Source organism: Silene latifolia, chromosome 6 (genome assembly GCF_048544455.1).
Source record: "Silene latifolia isolate original U9 population chromosome 6, ASM4854445v1, whole genome shotgun sequence".
Classification (NCBI taxonomy): domain Eukaryota; kingdom Viridiplantae; phylum Streptophyta; class Magnoliopsida; order Caryophyllales; family Caryophyllaceae; genus Silene; species Silene latifolia.
This window is the reverse complement of record NC_133531.1, coordinates 139,979,487-139,997,078: the sequence shown is the minus strand read 5'-3', so window position 1 is coordinate 139,997,078 and position 17,592 is coordinate 139,979,487. Positions and strand designations below refer to the sequence as shown.

The 17,592-nt window shown below is 38.0% G+C and overlaps 1 pseudogene; it reads right to left on the bottom strand.

The window, feature by feature from the left end:
* Positions 1-13,478, bottom strand: part of LOC141588815 (UDP-glucose 4-epimerase GEPI48-like) — a 50,853-nt pseudogene extending 37,375 nt beyond the window's left edge.
* Between the last annotated feature and the right edge of the window lie 4,114 nt (positions 13,479-17,592).

The window sequence follows — 17,592 nt, the reverse complement described above, 5'->3', positions numbered from 1 at the left end:
TGTTGGTATGATAGATTGTCTAAATTTCCTATTGAAAATGGTTTTAAAAGAGGCTCCGTTGACAAAACATTGTTCTTGAAGCAACAGTCCAGTGAACTGTTGGTTGTACAAGTATATGTTGATGACATTATATTTGGTGCAACAAATGAACTTTTTTACTTATATTTTTCGGAACTAATGAAATCGGAGTTTGAAATGAGCATGATGGGTGAGCTAGGATTCTTCCTCGGGCTCCAAATTAAGCAATCAAAGGATGGAATCATGATCCATCAACAAAAGTATATTAAGGAAATGCTTAAGAAATTTGGGATGACTAATGGTAAGCCTCATGATACACCCATGGTAGCCGGGTCCAAATTGGACAAAGATGAACTCGGTAAGAATGTTAGTGATAAGGTGTATAGAGGTATGATAGGCTCACTTCTCTACTTGACCGCAAGTCGTCCCAACATTCTCTTTAGTGTTTGTTTATGTGCTAGATTCCAAGCAAATCCGAAAGAATCACACTTTAAAGCCGTTAAACGAATTCTTCGGTATTTGATTGGAACACAAAATCTTTACTTATGGTATCCCTTATATTGTCCCTTTGATCTCATAGGCTATTCGGATGCGGACTATGCGGGATGCACGTTGGATAGAAAGAGTACCTCCGGAATTGCAACATTTTTGGGTCCTTGCTTGACTTCTTGGGGCTCAAAGAAACAAAACACGGTAGCTCTTTCTACGGCCGAAAGTGAGTATGTTAGTGCGGCACATTGTTGTTCTCAACTCCTTTGGGTAAAACAACAACTATTGGATTTTGGTATTATTTTTGACTCCATTCCCTTAATGTGTGATAATACGAGTGCAATAAATATTTCCAAAAATCCTATTCAACACTCTAAAACCAAACATATTGATATTCGTCACCATTTTATTCGTGATCATGTAGAAAAAGGACATATTAAACTTATATTTTGTAAAACCGAAAATCAAATTGCCGATATTTTTACTAAGCCACTTGCAAGAGAACATTTTGAGAAATTTAGACTAGAAATTGGGTTAATTAATTGCATGTGATTTTTAGTGTGAGTTTTACAAATTTCCTTAATTGATTAAAATTGAAATTGGATATATGTTTGAGTATTCTAAGTGCATTGACATCATGTTTAGACCAAAAATTGACACCGTATTTGTGAGTCGGTAATCACTCAACCTCATATCTAAATTTACGTTTATTATATGCTACCTTGCGTTTTTATTTCGAGTGATTAAATGAGTTTAAGTTGGGCCAACTACCTCTCCTCCCTCATTTATTGGGCCATTAACTACCTTAACCCATCTCCTATCCACATACCCGTCCAAACCTCCTAATCCACCTATCCTTTCATCTCCCATATCCACAAACTCCCTCAAATAACCCACCATGGTAAAAACCTCTCTCAATACTACCATACCCGTCAAACCAACAAAAATTACCTCACCACCTTTCACATCAAACCCACCGACATCAACAACTCAAACAATGCCTTCACCCAAAATCTCCCACGCCTTCCCTCCTCAAACCTCAAACACGATTCCTTCACCTAACCCAGATCCACCAAATCCTCAACCATCACCTATCCCCACTGTTTCATCATCACCAGACGACATCCCTATCTCATCCATGGTAGGACGTCGCACTCGAGGAGGACGGAAGAAAAACACTTATGTCCCAAGCTCTTCCTCTGAACCAGTTACGGTGGATGTCGAAGATATTGAAGAATCTGAGTTTGATTTGAATGAAAATCCAACCAAGTCCGCCGAGTCTGACCTGACTCCGGCGAAGAAAAACAACAAAAGGAAAGAAAAAGCCTCTTCATCCCAATTACCCCCAATTTCTGAAAATGTCGAACAAAGCAATATTGAAAACCCTGCTGTTAATCCCTCTGATGAAATACCGTCTGAACCTCTTCTGAAAAAATCCAAACAATCAAAGAAAAAATTGGTGTACCTTTCTCCCTCTGATCCGGTTTCCCTAACCTCCAAATGGGATTTAGCTCTTGTTTGGGATCACCTTGATAGCCTAGATATTCCTACTTCCATCTTCAAAAATTGTGAGAGGCTGATGAATCTCAAAGCTATACATTCCCCTCGGGTTTACAACCAAACTTGGTTCGAGCCTCCCGCCTTTCACTCTGTCCGAGACATGATCTTAGCTCAAGGTTGGGAAAAATTGTTGGAAATGCGTGAACCAGTCTTTGTGAGTGAAGTATTTCAATTCTTTGCAACCGTCCGTGTTGATAAAACTGGTGAATTTCTCACGGCTAAGGTGAACGGTAAGCCTCTGAAACTTTCTCAATCTGATTTTGCTACCGCCCTTGATATCCCAACCGGAGGTTATGACAAACTCCCCTCCGAAACATGGGTTGCTTTACCTTATGCCTCACCACTTAATGTTGCTCAAGTCGTGTGTCCCAAAGCCATCACTTGTGGTCCTGTGAGTAATACCCAGATACCCCCTCCTCTTCGAATCATTTTTAATATGTTGTGTCGATCAATTTATCCCTCGGGTGATCGGGGAAAACTCACCATAGCCCAACAATATTTAATCTATCATATTGCAACTCACAAAAAGGTGAACTTAGTTGGGTTAATGTTTAAGCGTTTTCATCTTATTTCGACCAAGCTTCGTAGACCCTCTTCTAGCTTGATTCACTTGCCCTATGGAATGTGGCTGTCGGTTGTGCTCAAAGCACAAGGGGTTTTAGTGAGTACTAGCTTGGGTTCTTTGGACATGTGCGATGTTATGAGTAATGGTCAAATGGGGAAAATGCTCATCAAGGTGGAAAATGATGAATTGATTTCTGTAACAGTTAAGAAGGACCCTGAGGTTGGGTCGTCTAGTCAGGTGAATACGGGTAGTATGCGGGAAGTTCTTAATGTCGTGGCTGAGTTGAGTGCTTGGCTTAAGGAAGATGCTCATCAAAAGGATTTGGCAATCTCGGCCCTTGCTTCTACAGTGGACCTCATCCGTGGTGAGGTGGATATCATTTCCACCCTCGTGTCAACAAAGGAAATTGGTGATGATGCTCATGTGGATGATGATCCTTTGGGTAGTAGCTCGGATGGTGAACAAGCTTCCTCCCCTTAGCCTATCCCTTTTACTCTCGGCCCCTTAACCTTTACCCGTGCCCTTTTTCATTTTGCTCCACCTTGGTTGTGCCCTTCTAAGACAATATTTTCTCTACTTGTTATTTTGACATTTGGTGGTGTATATTAAACTTTATTTAGCCATGGTGAGCTATGGTTAACTTATGCTTAATCCATATGTTTATGTTGACTTTGTTACCTTGTCACGATTACATGTGTCTTTTTGTGTTTTCTTGTGAAATATCTGCACTCTAATGCTTTTGACATCCCTATCCGTTTGATGATGTCAAGAGGGGGAAAAGGTAAACTCATGTTCTTAATCTCTTTGCTTATTGATTAACTAATGTCTTGTCTAACCTTCTTAGCTTGATTCTTGTTTTGGGGCAATGTAAAATTGTCATGATAGTTTGATTCTAAGTTTTTGCTCCCTATAAGGTAATATTGTCCCTTCTCTTATTTGATCTGGCTTGACGAAAATTTTGAATTAAGGTGTTTACATTGCTTATACATTCGTTTGGGGCTTGTCATCATCAAAGGGGGAATTTGTTGGGTTTCTTATGATTGATGATAACATGCCCATTTGATTTGTGCTAGCTTAGTTTACCTTTTCAGGATTTATGATCATATCAAGCATGGATTAAGAAGTGTTGAAGTTGTTATTCTTCCCTTTGTATTGAGTATTAGTGTCATCTAATGTACAAGCAAGAAAGTAGAGTATCTTAGAGTAATAGAAACAGTCTAGACGACTGTTGCTTTCATTAGTAAACAGCTGCTTGGATTGTTGCCACAATCCGCACAACTTGAAGTCCTTTTTTATCTTTCAAAAGCTTTCACGTGACTCTTATTTTTCAAAGATAAAATTCAGATTTTTATTAAGGAGTTGGTCTTCAATAAAGAGTGGTTTGAATTATTATTATTTTCAAAATGTTTCCTCTTTATGCAAATTCAATCCTTTGGTCTTTTAGAAAACAAGAAATGCTTTTTGCCATATTTGTGTTAACTTGTCATCATGTGACTTGTCTCACATCCTTTGTTTTCTGAATTTGCATGAGCTTTTAAGGATATCTTTCAAACACTCTTTCTCTATTCTTGCCTTTGCAAAAGAGCCCTCTTTGGTGCAAGTTTTGGGTGGTTGCAAATGCCCTTCACATGTGTGGTCTTTGACCCTTCAAAACCCTAGCAACCCCTTCACTCACCTTCTCTATATAAACCGTGCCTCTCCTTCATAAAACCTAAGACTTCTTTCTGAGTTTATTTTCAAGTTTGCAAAATTGTGTTTTCAAAGTTTTAAACCGTGTCCTTTGCAAATCCTTTAAAGAGTCTTCAAGTTGTTACATCGTGCTCTTTTGTTACTTTATAATACTAAACTCTCTTGCTTAAGAATTGTTGATCTTGTAAAAGTTGTCCATCTCTATTCTTTGTTAAGAATGTGTTAGTGGAAACTTGATCCTATAACATTCTAAGTGTGTTAGTAGAGTTTAGGACGGAGTAGTCTTTAACTCTTGGCAACCGGAGTAGGTTGCGAGTTAGCTTGTCATAAGAACGGAGTAGTTCTTGTACTAGCTTTACAACCGGAGTAGGTTGGTGTCTTTTATTACAAGGGTCTTTTAGTTGTCGGAGTAGATCACTAAAGGAAAGTAATAAAAAGGTAGATTGGACGTAGGCACTTGAGTTTCTTGCCGAACCAATTCAAAAATCTCGTGTTCAAGTGCTTTACTTTATTTCCGCTGCAATTTACTTTGTTTGTTTGTTTTGCTTTGCTCAATCTTAGAAGTAACAGTTCATCATACTGTCACATTTGGTCTGCAGTCGTATTGCACAAACTGAGACAAATAGCTACAGCCAGAACGATTGTTACTTTCATACTTCAGCAAACATTCATCGTGATACTTGTTTAGTCTTTCAATATTATTCAAAGTATCTCCTAATCTCTCTTGTGCTCATAACTTACTTTAAATCAATAAAGTTGAAGTTATAATTTTTTAAATAGTACCTAATTCACCCCCTCCTCCTCTTAGGTACTTGAATCCATAAACTCAACATTATGATTATAAATAGAAGTAAGACATATAAATAGTTGAATTGTCCCACATTAGAAGATTATCATGAGGTGAGGTATCACATGATTATAAATATGAGTCATATTTGAAACTTAGGCGTATCAACCCAAAATCTTTTGAATCGCTTAAATATTATCTTAGAGAGTTCTTATAAGAGTTTGTAATAACAGCAAACCTTAGTTATAACAATATCATACAAATATTAATCACGTAGATATTTATAAAAGCGATTATTTATTACTATATTAATGATATTATAATGTTTATTTTAAGACAATCAATAGTATAATAACTTTATTTAAGACAAAATCATAATTAAAAAATAAAATGGGTGCTAAATATACATAAATTGGTTATTAATGTGTCATATATAATGATAATCTCTGCACTAGAATAGAAAATTTATGAATTATAATAAAATCAAGTGTTGCATAAAAAGATCTTGAATCCACAAATAAATCAATAATGAGCTTTTTTTACTTTGATAAATAGTAGAATTAAATCTTTTTAACTTTCAAATATAGGTAATTATTATGCCTCATTACATTTGAGTAACTAAAACACATCATAATTTTTAACCATTAATCAAAATCGCACCAGGAAAAGAAAATATTTTGCATTTGTTTATACATTTTATTGCTCCCTCAATTACATCTTAAAAGTCGTGTTAGGAAAAAAATGTAATTTAAATCATATCATTTGTACATATTTTAATTATGACAAAAAATGGAAAAAAACGTACAAATATAAAGAGATAGTATAGTATTTTCTTATTATTAAATCGGGTTGTATATCGAAATAGGTGAAAAAAAGATGGTGTACTTTTTCGTGTGTTATTTGTCCCACATTGAAAAATAATATAGGTGTGGTAAATATACTACATATAAATAGTTGAATTGTCCCACATTAGAAAATTATCATAAGGTGGGGTGATCCTAAAAATTAATTTAAGAAAATATCATAAATAATATTTTTTGATGTAAAAAATTAAGTGGAGAATCTTTTAATTATTATAATATTTATTTCCTATATTATATTCAAGTGACGTTTCTAATTTTTATATAAAAACTGTAACATTTCATTTGGCAAAAAAATATCGTTAAGAAAATAATGAAAATAACATAATTTGATTCGTGGTAAAAATGCTATCATTCTTTTTTTTGGTATAAACCATCCGGTAATCCGAACTATATTGGGCCGACTAATCCGGATTTCGTGGCGTGTCCAAGGATTACGGTATTTAAACCCCTCCCAATCGCAGTTGTGGGGGATCGATCAGCAGACCTTCCTACCAAGCGCAGCCCCATGCTAACACTGCGCCAACCAACGATTGGTAAAAAAAAAAATATTATTATTAGTGTATAGATTTCATATAATTTGTACATATATAAAATTGTGTGCTTCTTAGTATGTTATATGTCTCACATCGAAAAATAACGTAGAATTATATAAAAATAATAGAATTATCCCACATCGAAAGATTAACATAAGATGTGGTGGTCTTATGATTATAAATATGATGCATCATTGGAACTTAGGTATCAACCCAACATCTTTTGCGTCTCTTAAATAAGATGTTTTGACTTTTGATCCTATCTAAATAAATGATTAGACAAAAGATGTAAATATTAAGACCTTATAACCATTTTTTGTTACTCGGTTAATTAACCCGTTGCAACGCACGGGCATTCAAACTAGTTGCAAATATTATGATGTTTCCATTTGACGGAATTCATATATGAGTCCTTTAACTGTAAAGTTTGAAAGTTCAGGTCCTTAATTGGAAAAAATGCATAGTATAGGTCCTTAAAGTACCCTTTACTCAGACAAAAATTGTGCTGTGATTGAGTGTACACAATATTAATGCTATAATTAGGTACACAAACATAATCGAACAAATCAAAGTTGAGGCTGGAGGTAAAAACATAATCGAAATCTGAAATCTGGAACTCAGCTAGGCAAGTCAACACTCAACAGGCCTAGGTAAATGCACTGTATGGGCATATATAAAACTGAGATAAAAAGAAGACTGACCATTTTGCAACCATGAGCCGACATCACTTCAAGTAGATTAATTGTACCGATAATGTTGTTATTGTAGTACAGCAATGGTTTTTGTACGCTCTCACCGACAGCTTTCAATCCAGTAAAGTGAATGACAGCATCATATCTAGAACCGAAAGAACAGCGACAACTTAATTAATAAGAAACCATGGAAGAGGATTCCTCTCCATTTCCTAAAAAGAAATGGAGAGTCCATTTCCTATTAAGGGACGAGATTGAATTCTATCGACATCGAACGGTTCACGATTTATGCATAGAAATAAAGGAGTAATAGAGTATGGAGAGGATAATATTATTAAATGGGTTTGTGAGAGGAAATGGAGAGAAAGGAAATGGAGAGGATCCTAATTGGAAACGATGCAAGACAAAATTTTACCATATTAGTAAGTACGCTTTTTTAAACAATACCAGCAAAATGGCATCAGGCTAGGAATAATGAACAAGCCCATTAGTAGGAAATATATTTATAATGTTTTTCGCACAAAATCATACTCCCTCCCAGTCGTTATAATGTTTCCCATTGACACGATACTTAAGGAAAAGTATTAAAATATGAGTAAAAGAGTTGTGTGAGGTTGGTGATAGGAGAGATGGATGAATTATTAGTAATTAAATAAAGAATTGTGGGGCCAAAACATAAAGGAAAGTAATAAAATATGAGTAAAAGAGTTGTGTGGGGTTTGGTGATAGGAGAGAGGAATGAATAAAATAAGAGTAAAAGTTTCTAAAAATAGAAAGGGGAACATTACTTGAATAATCCGTTTTGGGAAAGAGGGAATATTATAGTGACTGAGAGGGAGTATATGCTTATTAAACCACTACTATCATTTAAAATGGCCTACACACTCCCGGAAATAATGTGTGCTTGTCCATTTTCTACTCTATAAAAAGGGATCGTATGTAGTGATTCCCCTCTTTCTCATTTTCCTACTCCACTTGTCCCTCCCATTCCTCCGAGTAAAGATCTTCTCCATTTCCTTCTCTCCATTTCTTGTCCATTTCCTCTCACATTACAATATAATATTACATCTCTCTTTCTATTGCATTTTTCTTTTATTTATCGATTGAAAACATGGACCGTTAGATCGCCGTGAGATGAAATCTTGACCCTTAATAAGAAATGGACCCTCCATTTCTTTTAGGAAATGGAGAGAATCACAATTGCATTCCTCCTCCCTCCTCACAATCTCAAAACAACAACATCAGAACCTTAATCCCAAAATGATTTGGGGTCGGCTGACATGAATCATCCTTTAGAACCGTTCCTCCTCCCTCAAAATACGAAAATATAGAAAAGGAAAAGTGAGAAACAAAAGGTGGGTGAAACATAATACAAAAGGCAAGGTAAACTTATAGGTTTCTAGAATCGAAGTCCGGGATTTCTGTTATAAAAACTTAAATTTTGAAAATCGGAGTAAAACTTAATGGTCCGGAATACCGTAAAAGTAAACCAAGTATTAATATATAAAAAATGGTTGGTAAAAAAGTAGTTGGTAAAGAAAAACACAAATTCTCATTGAAGACATGACATATCCGTCACAAGCTGAAGACGGATACCATTTTACCTCACAATGTACCCACTTTTTCTCTCTCTGCAACACTATTCATGTGGTCCCCTTTCTCCACTAACCCATTTTGTTACCATTTTATCTCACAAAATATCCGTCACAAATAGTAACCCGTCACAAGGGAGACCAATTGAAAGAAAAATGATAATCCATATGTTTAAGACAATTGATAGCATATATTCAAAGGCCCGATTTATTGAGTCACTAGGGAGTCGCCCAAGGGCGGACCTAGGGGTGCGCACAACACCCCACGTGCGCACCCTAGATTTGTTTAAATTTTTTTCGTAAAAATCAGGCAGATACACTATGTATACAATTAGTGTGCTATATTAACACAATGGGCAAAGCGGCCCAGCGTATAGAATTGATCTCTGTGTATAGGAGGTCGTGTTTTCGACTCGTTCTAACTAACATTTGTTTTTTCTTTTTTATATCTACCTTCCATAATTACCATCTAGTTTCTTCCATTTCTTTTTTTTTTCTATCCAATTTTGTAAATTAGGTTGTTAATTTGAAATTCTCTTTGATGAATTATTTATATGAATGTTTTATACTTTTATTTTGAATGTTCATTATCTACTTGTTTATTTTCTGTTTTTTTGTTCAAGGATGATACAAGCTCGAAGGAGATGCTTTTGTGAGTAGGTCTCCCTTATGGTCTTATCTTAAGACTAGAAAATGCCAACATTTTTTAATAGAAAGTAACCATTTAATGATATAATGTTATAACTAAAATTGTCATTTTTTAATAATAAACTGATGTATGTAAACATTTTATCATAAAATGGTTTCGTCTACAACAAATATTAGCCTTTTGTAGAGACATAGTTAAGCGTTTTCAGAACATGAGATCTCGTCGTGTTTGTATATAACTTTTTTTAGTATTTGTATTTTTCTTTTGGGCGTGTCGTTTAATATTTAATCATTTTTATATTATTCGATTTTGTTTTCCAACTGTGCACTCCCATTCTAAAAGCTCTGGGTCCGCCACTGGAGTCGCCTAGTTGCATTACACCCCAAGTTGTCTATGACTCTTTAACCCTACAATTTCTCTACACAAACCGTCACCAACAACAACATTACCTCAGTGCCACAATGGCTCCAGCAAATTGCAGGGTAGGGGATGGGGGGTCCGAATGACCGAAGATAAAAATTGCGTCAAAAACTGCATCGAAAGACTGCTACTTCACAAGAGAAAGAAGCGCAACCACTTTAGTAAGTCATTTTGCTTTACTCCATCATAATCCAGAACCAAAGAGTAATGAGTCTTTGGCTCCATTGGAAATATGGAGAAACAAACCGTCACCCTCGATAAATAATTATAGTTTAGAGACAATTTTAGGCCATCAGCGGTAGCGGTAACAAGTCACTGATTACCAGCATATTCTTTCGGTTAATCCCTAATTAGCGGATGTGTTTGTATGACTCAGTGAAAAATGCATATTTAATTCTTCCACTAAAAGAGGGGCAAACCGGCTTTTTTAACTCTGTTGCTTATTTAACTCCTCCTTTAAAAGGGGGGTAAACTGGCAAACTGAAAATCAGCTTCTGATCACATTTTTGAAAGCTCTCCCTCTAACTCCTTATACTTGGCTGAAAACTCCATTAACGATCTGCTCTCTTCTCTTTCAAGCTCTAGACTCTAGAGGACTAACTTTGACCGAAAGATATTTGGCCTCTCCTTGTACACCTTCAAGTTGCCTCTCTACCTCTTCTTTCTTTGTTTTCATCATTGCAAGCTCTCTTATGACCTCCAAATCATTCACCAAATCTAGTTGAATTTGCCACCAGTCCTTTAATCTCAAAAGCTCCCACTCTAATTTCTTGTACTTGGCATCAAACTCCACTAACTTAACACTAAACTCATCTTCTAAAATCCGATATTTTTCACACATCTCTTTTGATGGTTAGCTTTCGCACATCTCTTTTGGTGATAACCTATCAACATTATTATAATATTACACTACAGCTAAAATTAAACCAATAAACTAAAATAACTACTTGTCAATCATCATACCATTTTTTCTAAATCCTACCTACATCTACCAAAAGCTCAACTCAGACACACATATAAATTCAAAAGATAATTGATTCTGTACTCTTTAATGAGTTACCGCCAAAAAATGAAGTTAATGGGCTGGGATGAGACTTTCTTCGCCTTTGTCCACAATTCATACCATTCCCCTCTCTCTGTTTTTTCGTCTCCCTCGTTGGTCCTCTTTCTGAACTCTCTCTCTATCTCTAAATCTCTCTCTTTTCTTTGAGAGACAACCGAATTTTTTTTATATCAAATTGCAATTTCACATTATAATTGAGAAATGAGAGGAGAAGCATCATAATTGAATCCCAAGAAACTAATTTGTATCCAATAAAGAAAACTAATAAGACAAACAAAATAAATGAAAAAATGAGGATAAGTACCTACTGAACTCGTCAAAATTGGAACCTCGTCATGGAGTGCTAATGGTGAACACTGCGTACGGGAAAATATACTCATTAGAGCTAGAGATGTAAATAACACTAAGCAAGGATTTGTCAAGGATAGAAAAGAGGGATGTATACTCATTAGCACATCTAGAGATCTAAATTACAAAGCCATCTCTTATCTTAACGATCTTCTAGAAAAAAAGAACAATTATTTGTGCCCCCAAGATGGAAATCATGTGTCCGCCGCTGTCTGAGATTTACAACTTGAAACACTAATAGCAACAATTGTTCCCTATTTATGATAGCATTTTGTGATACACTCCTCCTTTCTTCCCAATCAGCTTTAGGTTCTGCGAGTACCATCGCCAAATTTGGATTTCTTGCCATACACAAAGTTTAAACAAAGCCAAACACTCAATGTCAGGATATCAACACCAATAAGAAACTTGAACAGCAGCACGATAATTTTAAAACCGAACACCAAATGAATCTTTTGCCCACACACACCTTGCTTCTGAAGTTCCTGTACAAACTTTTCAGCACGAACAAACGAGTCCTGAAAGCATTTTAGAAATCAGAAGCCACATTAACCGTCAACAGCAACAATATTTAACTAAACAGTCCTTTGGTAGAAATAAATTCAGTAAACTACCTATTGAAAGGAAAAAACAAGGAATTATAATTTTTAAATCTTAAGCATCTGAAAGTGTAGGATAAGTTACTATGACTCGACTGTGATTGCTGAACACAAGACAGTGACGAGAGTCTGACACGACTTTTGTGTGAAACAAATGCATGTGTAGGATGTGACACGACATTGAAGTGTCGTGTGAGAGGTCGGAGTTCGAGAAACGTGACACACAGCCAGTGAAGTGAGGAAGTAATTTAGATTATACGGATCCCAAAGGGAAATGTTATTCGGCAACATAATCTAGGCATGCAACACCCTAAATTTGCGGAAGCAACTCTTTGAATTTTGATTTCACAAGAAAAATAAATGCATGCTAGAATGACATATATTAGCCATATATAACATCGCAATAAACTGACAATTATGAATACACTTCAGCTTAGGCATCACAACAAAAGGACGCTGATACAAATTGTTCCGGGGTGTGATTCCAGAGCAAATGTGTTGACCACTCGTGCTTGTAGAATGACGTCTTCGCTTGTTTCCTCCTTTCGGCCTCTCCTGAAACAATGAACAAACTCAGGGCTCGGCTTGGGCCGAGCGTACTCACTCCGATGCTCAAGTCAGTAAACTTAAAGGGATTAAGTTGTGTGTTACTTAGCGCAATATATTGTAGAGAGATAAAAGAGTTTGATACCAGTTTATGTGTGATATTTGGATGAATTGTGGATCCTTTTCTCGTTGAGAGAAGTGGAGTATTTATAGACTTTCACCTTTTGTCACGTAGTGGCCAAGTGGCTAAAAGGTGGAAAGACTGTCTTGCCCTCGGCCGGGGGACCCGTGGCAGGCCGGCAGGCCTGGCTGGCTCAAGCCGAGGGGGCCGGATGTGAGTATGCTGATTTGCCTCTCGGCCGGCTAGTTGCCGAGGCCGAGTAGTGAATGACAGGCCGGCATGCTTCTGTCGGCTAGGCCGGCTTTCTGTGTGACTTGTTGTCTTTTAGCTTTGACCTTGGTCAAGATGTTGAGTCGGTCAGCGGGTGCAGAATATGCCCCATCAATTTGCCCCCAGCGTAGTCTATGCCGTGGTATGGACCTTCGATGAGTGTTGAGCGTATTCTGCGCATTTTGAACTTCTTCATCGGCGAGCTTCTTCCTCGGCTTGATCATGTTCAGGCCGTACCATATTATCCCCCCTCCACATGGTTGTGTAATGGACATCTAATGTGGAAAAGAAAACAAGCGCTGGCCGAGACCAAGGTTAGGAGTGTCGTGTGCTTCTGATTGCCCCCAGGCCGGTGCTGTCAAGTTTGGTTGGTCGGCTGGCCGCTGGCAATTGGATACCAAGGGGCGTGTTGAAGACGATTGGTAACTGTTGCATTGATTGACATTCAACTGTTGTGTCGATTGACATTCCGTGGCTGCATGTCTGACACGTGGCTTTGCGCTGATTGGCTGACGTTTCATGGGCTGTGCCCTGATTGGTCCTTCTTCGTGGGCTTTGTTCTATAAATAGAGCAGTATGCCCCATAATTTTTCCGCACAAATTTCATTTCTTCAAAAAATTTCTTCTCTCAAAATTTTCAAGGGTTTCTTTCTTTCTCTAACCTTCAGAGTCATTACTTCGGCGTAGCACTTTTTCTTCAAGGTAAACGAACAAACTTTTCTCAATCTTTTATTTGTTAAGTAATTGTTGCTACCATGTCTTCTGCTGAAGCCGGACCTAGTACTTCTGCGCCGGGGGGTTCCCCGTTGCGTCCTGATGAGGAGGAGGCGCTAGTTATTACCCCAATAGGGTTTGGGGGTCCCAGGTCTCCGTCTCCCGAAGTTGATCCAAAAGTTTTGGAGGATTGGGAGGATGATGATGCTGATGATGATGATGACGGTGATGATGGTGGGGAAAGGACTCCTTCTGATGAGGAGAGGCCGCATCTCTTGGATCACGGCGAGGCCTGTACAACTGGTCCTGATCGTGCCTGGATGAATAAATTCGCCAGTTGTTCCGGTGAAACTCTTTTCGAGGGCCATTATTCCTTCGGCAGGGGATATAAAATTGTTATCCCTGAGGAGGGTCAGGCGGCCTGTTGCCCTCCCGAGGGCTGCATCGGCGTATACATCAGACACCTGGAGTATAGGCTCCGGTTTCCTCTGAATGAATACGTTATGGCCATCATCAAAGCTATGAACGTCGCTGTGGCTCAACTGCATCCGTTGGCCATTAGGACTATAGTTGGCTTTGTGTGGCTCTGTCTCTTTAAAGGGGAGGCCCCAACAGTTAACCTATTCCGCCGGCTTCATCATCTTCGGCCGTCAACCCCCGGTAAAGTGGGGTGGTACAGCGTGCAGACGGAGCCGGGCTACATTTCCGTGTCCAAGATTACCTCTTGTAAGGACTGGAAGAGGCGGTGGGTGTACGTCGAGGTGCCAGAGGACTACCCATTGCCTCGGTCATTCCAGAGCCAGGTTAACTTGCGGTGCGAGAGCCGGGGAGAGTATGAGAAATATGTCTCCCGGAGTAAGCTCAAGATGGATGCCTTGAAGGTCTATCTCAAAGAGGACGAGAGGCGGACAATGCGGCTGTTTGAGGCTGAAAAGGACGGTACGCCGAAGGGATGGTTGCCCCCGACGCAGATCATTCTACAGGACGAGCCGCTCTGCCACGTCGGCCTCATACCGGCCCTCAGCCAGGGTGAGTGGGGTCGGTGTGAGGCCCATCTTTGCTTTTTTTTTTTTTTTTTTTTTTTTTTTTTTTTTTTTTTATGTTTCTGTATCTTTGTCCTTGGTTTATCTTCTTTTACTTAACCCTTCCCTTGTTTCTCTTACAGACCATTTTGGCCCGGATCTGTCTGAGGATATCCTCGAGAGAATGAGACTTGATAAGGGCAAGAACGTTGTCAGTTTGCATCCTAAGGCCCAGACCCGTGATCGCAGACCGGCGCCAAACGACCTCATGGATCAGCAGCTGAAGTCCTTGGATGTAACGGCGGCCCAGGCGAAGGTTGCCAGTAAAATTCCGCGCCGAACGCGAAAAGCAACGTCTTCGGCGGCGACGGCTTCAACTTCAATTCAGCCTCCAATCCCTGCAGTCCACAAGAAGACGGTGGTGGTCGTTGATATTACCGATGAGGAGGCCACCGTTGTAGAGGAATCTCCCCTTTTTCGCAAGAGGAAAGGGACTGCTTCTGCCGCTGCTACTGATACCGAGGCCGACAAAGAAATGGGACCAGCCGACCCTCTGTGACACCCTCATTTATTGCGGAAAAGTAAACACGTAATTCTAGAATAAAACTGCATGGATATGTTTGTAATAGGTTCATTTGGGTAAAAACCTGTAATTTTTAAAACTGAACCTGTTATAAAGATATCCAAATTGAAAGGGTGTCAAAACATACAAGGTCTAAATAGAAGTTTCATAACATAACCATCGCTAAAGTCGCGAATAGCAAAGTTATACAACCAAATGTAAAGAGGGAGACATATGTCCCTAAAATGTATGTGACATAAAAACTCGTATAAGAGTCTCTTCAAATAAAACCAAATCTAAGTAAGTCCCAAGGTTACTTTGCTCGCTAGCTCGTCCATGAACCCCATATAAGCATCACCATACCTGTCGATCGCATTTTATACAAATACGAAAGCCACAGTCAGTGGGGAGTAACTCCGAGTTCTCCCAGCCACGAAATGTCATAATTAATATAACATGTAAACATAAGAATATGAATATGAGTAATGATAAGGCTAAAGTCGTATCACCTTAATCAAAATAAATCCTAGCTTAGTACTAACAAAATAGCTAGCGGTAAGTCAGAGTCGAATCCACAGGGAGGCGGTGATTATCTAGTTTGTTTATATTTAAATCTGTCTTAAAGTAACAAATTGTGGGGGTTTGTTTTGTTTGTATGCTAACCAACTAATTGCAAGTAATTTAAAGGGCAAATAACAATAATATTAAAGGTCTAGGATTTACGGTTCACTAGGTCAATTATATGGGGTCTATTAATCAATTGCTAGATCTGTCAAGCTGTCTAAGGTCATAAGATCGGTCGACTCTATTATGCCCTTTAGATCGATTCTAACATGCGGTCGCTATAATTAGATACAATCTATTTGATTATCGCAGCCTATATTAATTCTAACCCGGTCGGTGAAAGGATTAATTCGCTACACTAATTAACAACTCATGCCTAAGTTAATTAACTAGAATAAGAACAATAATCAAACGACAACTTATATGATTTCCCTAGCAATTAATCAATTTTCCCTTTCTAATTAACCTAGATCACCTTCGTCCTAGATGAAGATTTAGCTACTCATAGTAATTATAATAACAACAATAACGATATAAAAAAGCATAATTAAGAACATAAAAGATGAACAATAATGATAGAATAATTATTAAAGAAAGATTGATACCGTAACAAAGGAATACTTAGATCCGGAAAGAAGAACAATAAATAAACTAAATTAAGTATTTGAGAGAGTTTTCTAAGGTAGCTATATTAAACCTACTGAAAATAAAGCATCCTCTAACCTAGAATACAAGTTTTGGTATTTATAGTAGTCATAACCGACTTAAGGAAATTTGCGGGAATTATAAAACTGGAAAGTTCCTCGATCGAGCCTAAGTGGACTCGATCGAGGAACAACTTCCTCGATCGAGCCAGGCCTGGCTCGATCGAGGCACCAAAGTTCAATAACACCCAACTCTCGACATTGCGAAATTTAGTTGATTAGGTTGGTTCCTCGATCGAGTCGAGAGTGACTCGATCGAGCATGAAGTTCCTCGATCGAGCCAAGGTTGACTCGATCGAGGCACCAATTTTCTGCTTCGCGCACTAAACTTCAAACGGCCGCCATTTCTTCGTTACTTGTCAGAAACAAGCGATTTTTGCGGCGTTGGAAAGCTAAGAAGATAAGATTTCACCTCCAATTAGAATCACTTGAAAATCTGTTGTAGAACTCGAGATATGGTTCTTCAAAGTAGGCACTTGTAATAAGAAGCTCTTTTCTTCGTGTTTTCTTCTAAACTTCTCTTCCTTCATTCTTATGGATTCTCGTGCCATGCTTCGTGTATCCCTTCATGCTCACTCCGCGATGCCCATTTCATTCCTTTGCTCCTCAAATGCATCATTCCTGCATTAAACATCAAAAGGCGGAAGTATCGACATTCTAACTTAAAAGGCATGTAAATGCTATAAACTAGCACGAAAACCGTATCAAAAGCAATTAAGGGGAGGCATAAATATGTATATAATTATGACTCATCAAACTCCCCCAAACCATCTCTTTGCTTGTCCTCAAGCAAAGCAATACACAATACAAAAGGCAATCATACAAATGGCGAATAAACGACTCAGAGCTAATGTTTAATGCACATACAAATCCCAAGCTATCCATATGTGTAACAAAGCAATGACTAAAGTGTACCAATAAAACAAATTCAAAGGTACGGGAAATAGAAAAGATAGCTCAAGTCTCAAGTCACCATACTAGATACAAATGCTAAATACCTTTTGATCTTGCAAGACAAATTAGTCGGATTCTCGCGGATTCACTCATGCACTCATAAGTATATAGGGTGAGTTATATGTGAAGATAGAAAGAAGTAGAAACACTCACTCAACTTATGAAACATGCATGCAATCTAATGTGATAGGGATTTCCCCAACTAATATGCAATCATCATATGTAGACAAAAGTACATGTATCAAGGACAATAAGGGTGTCAAATGGG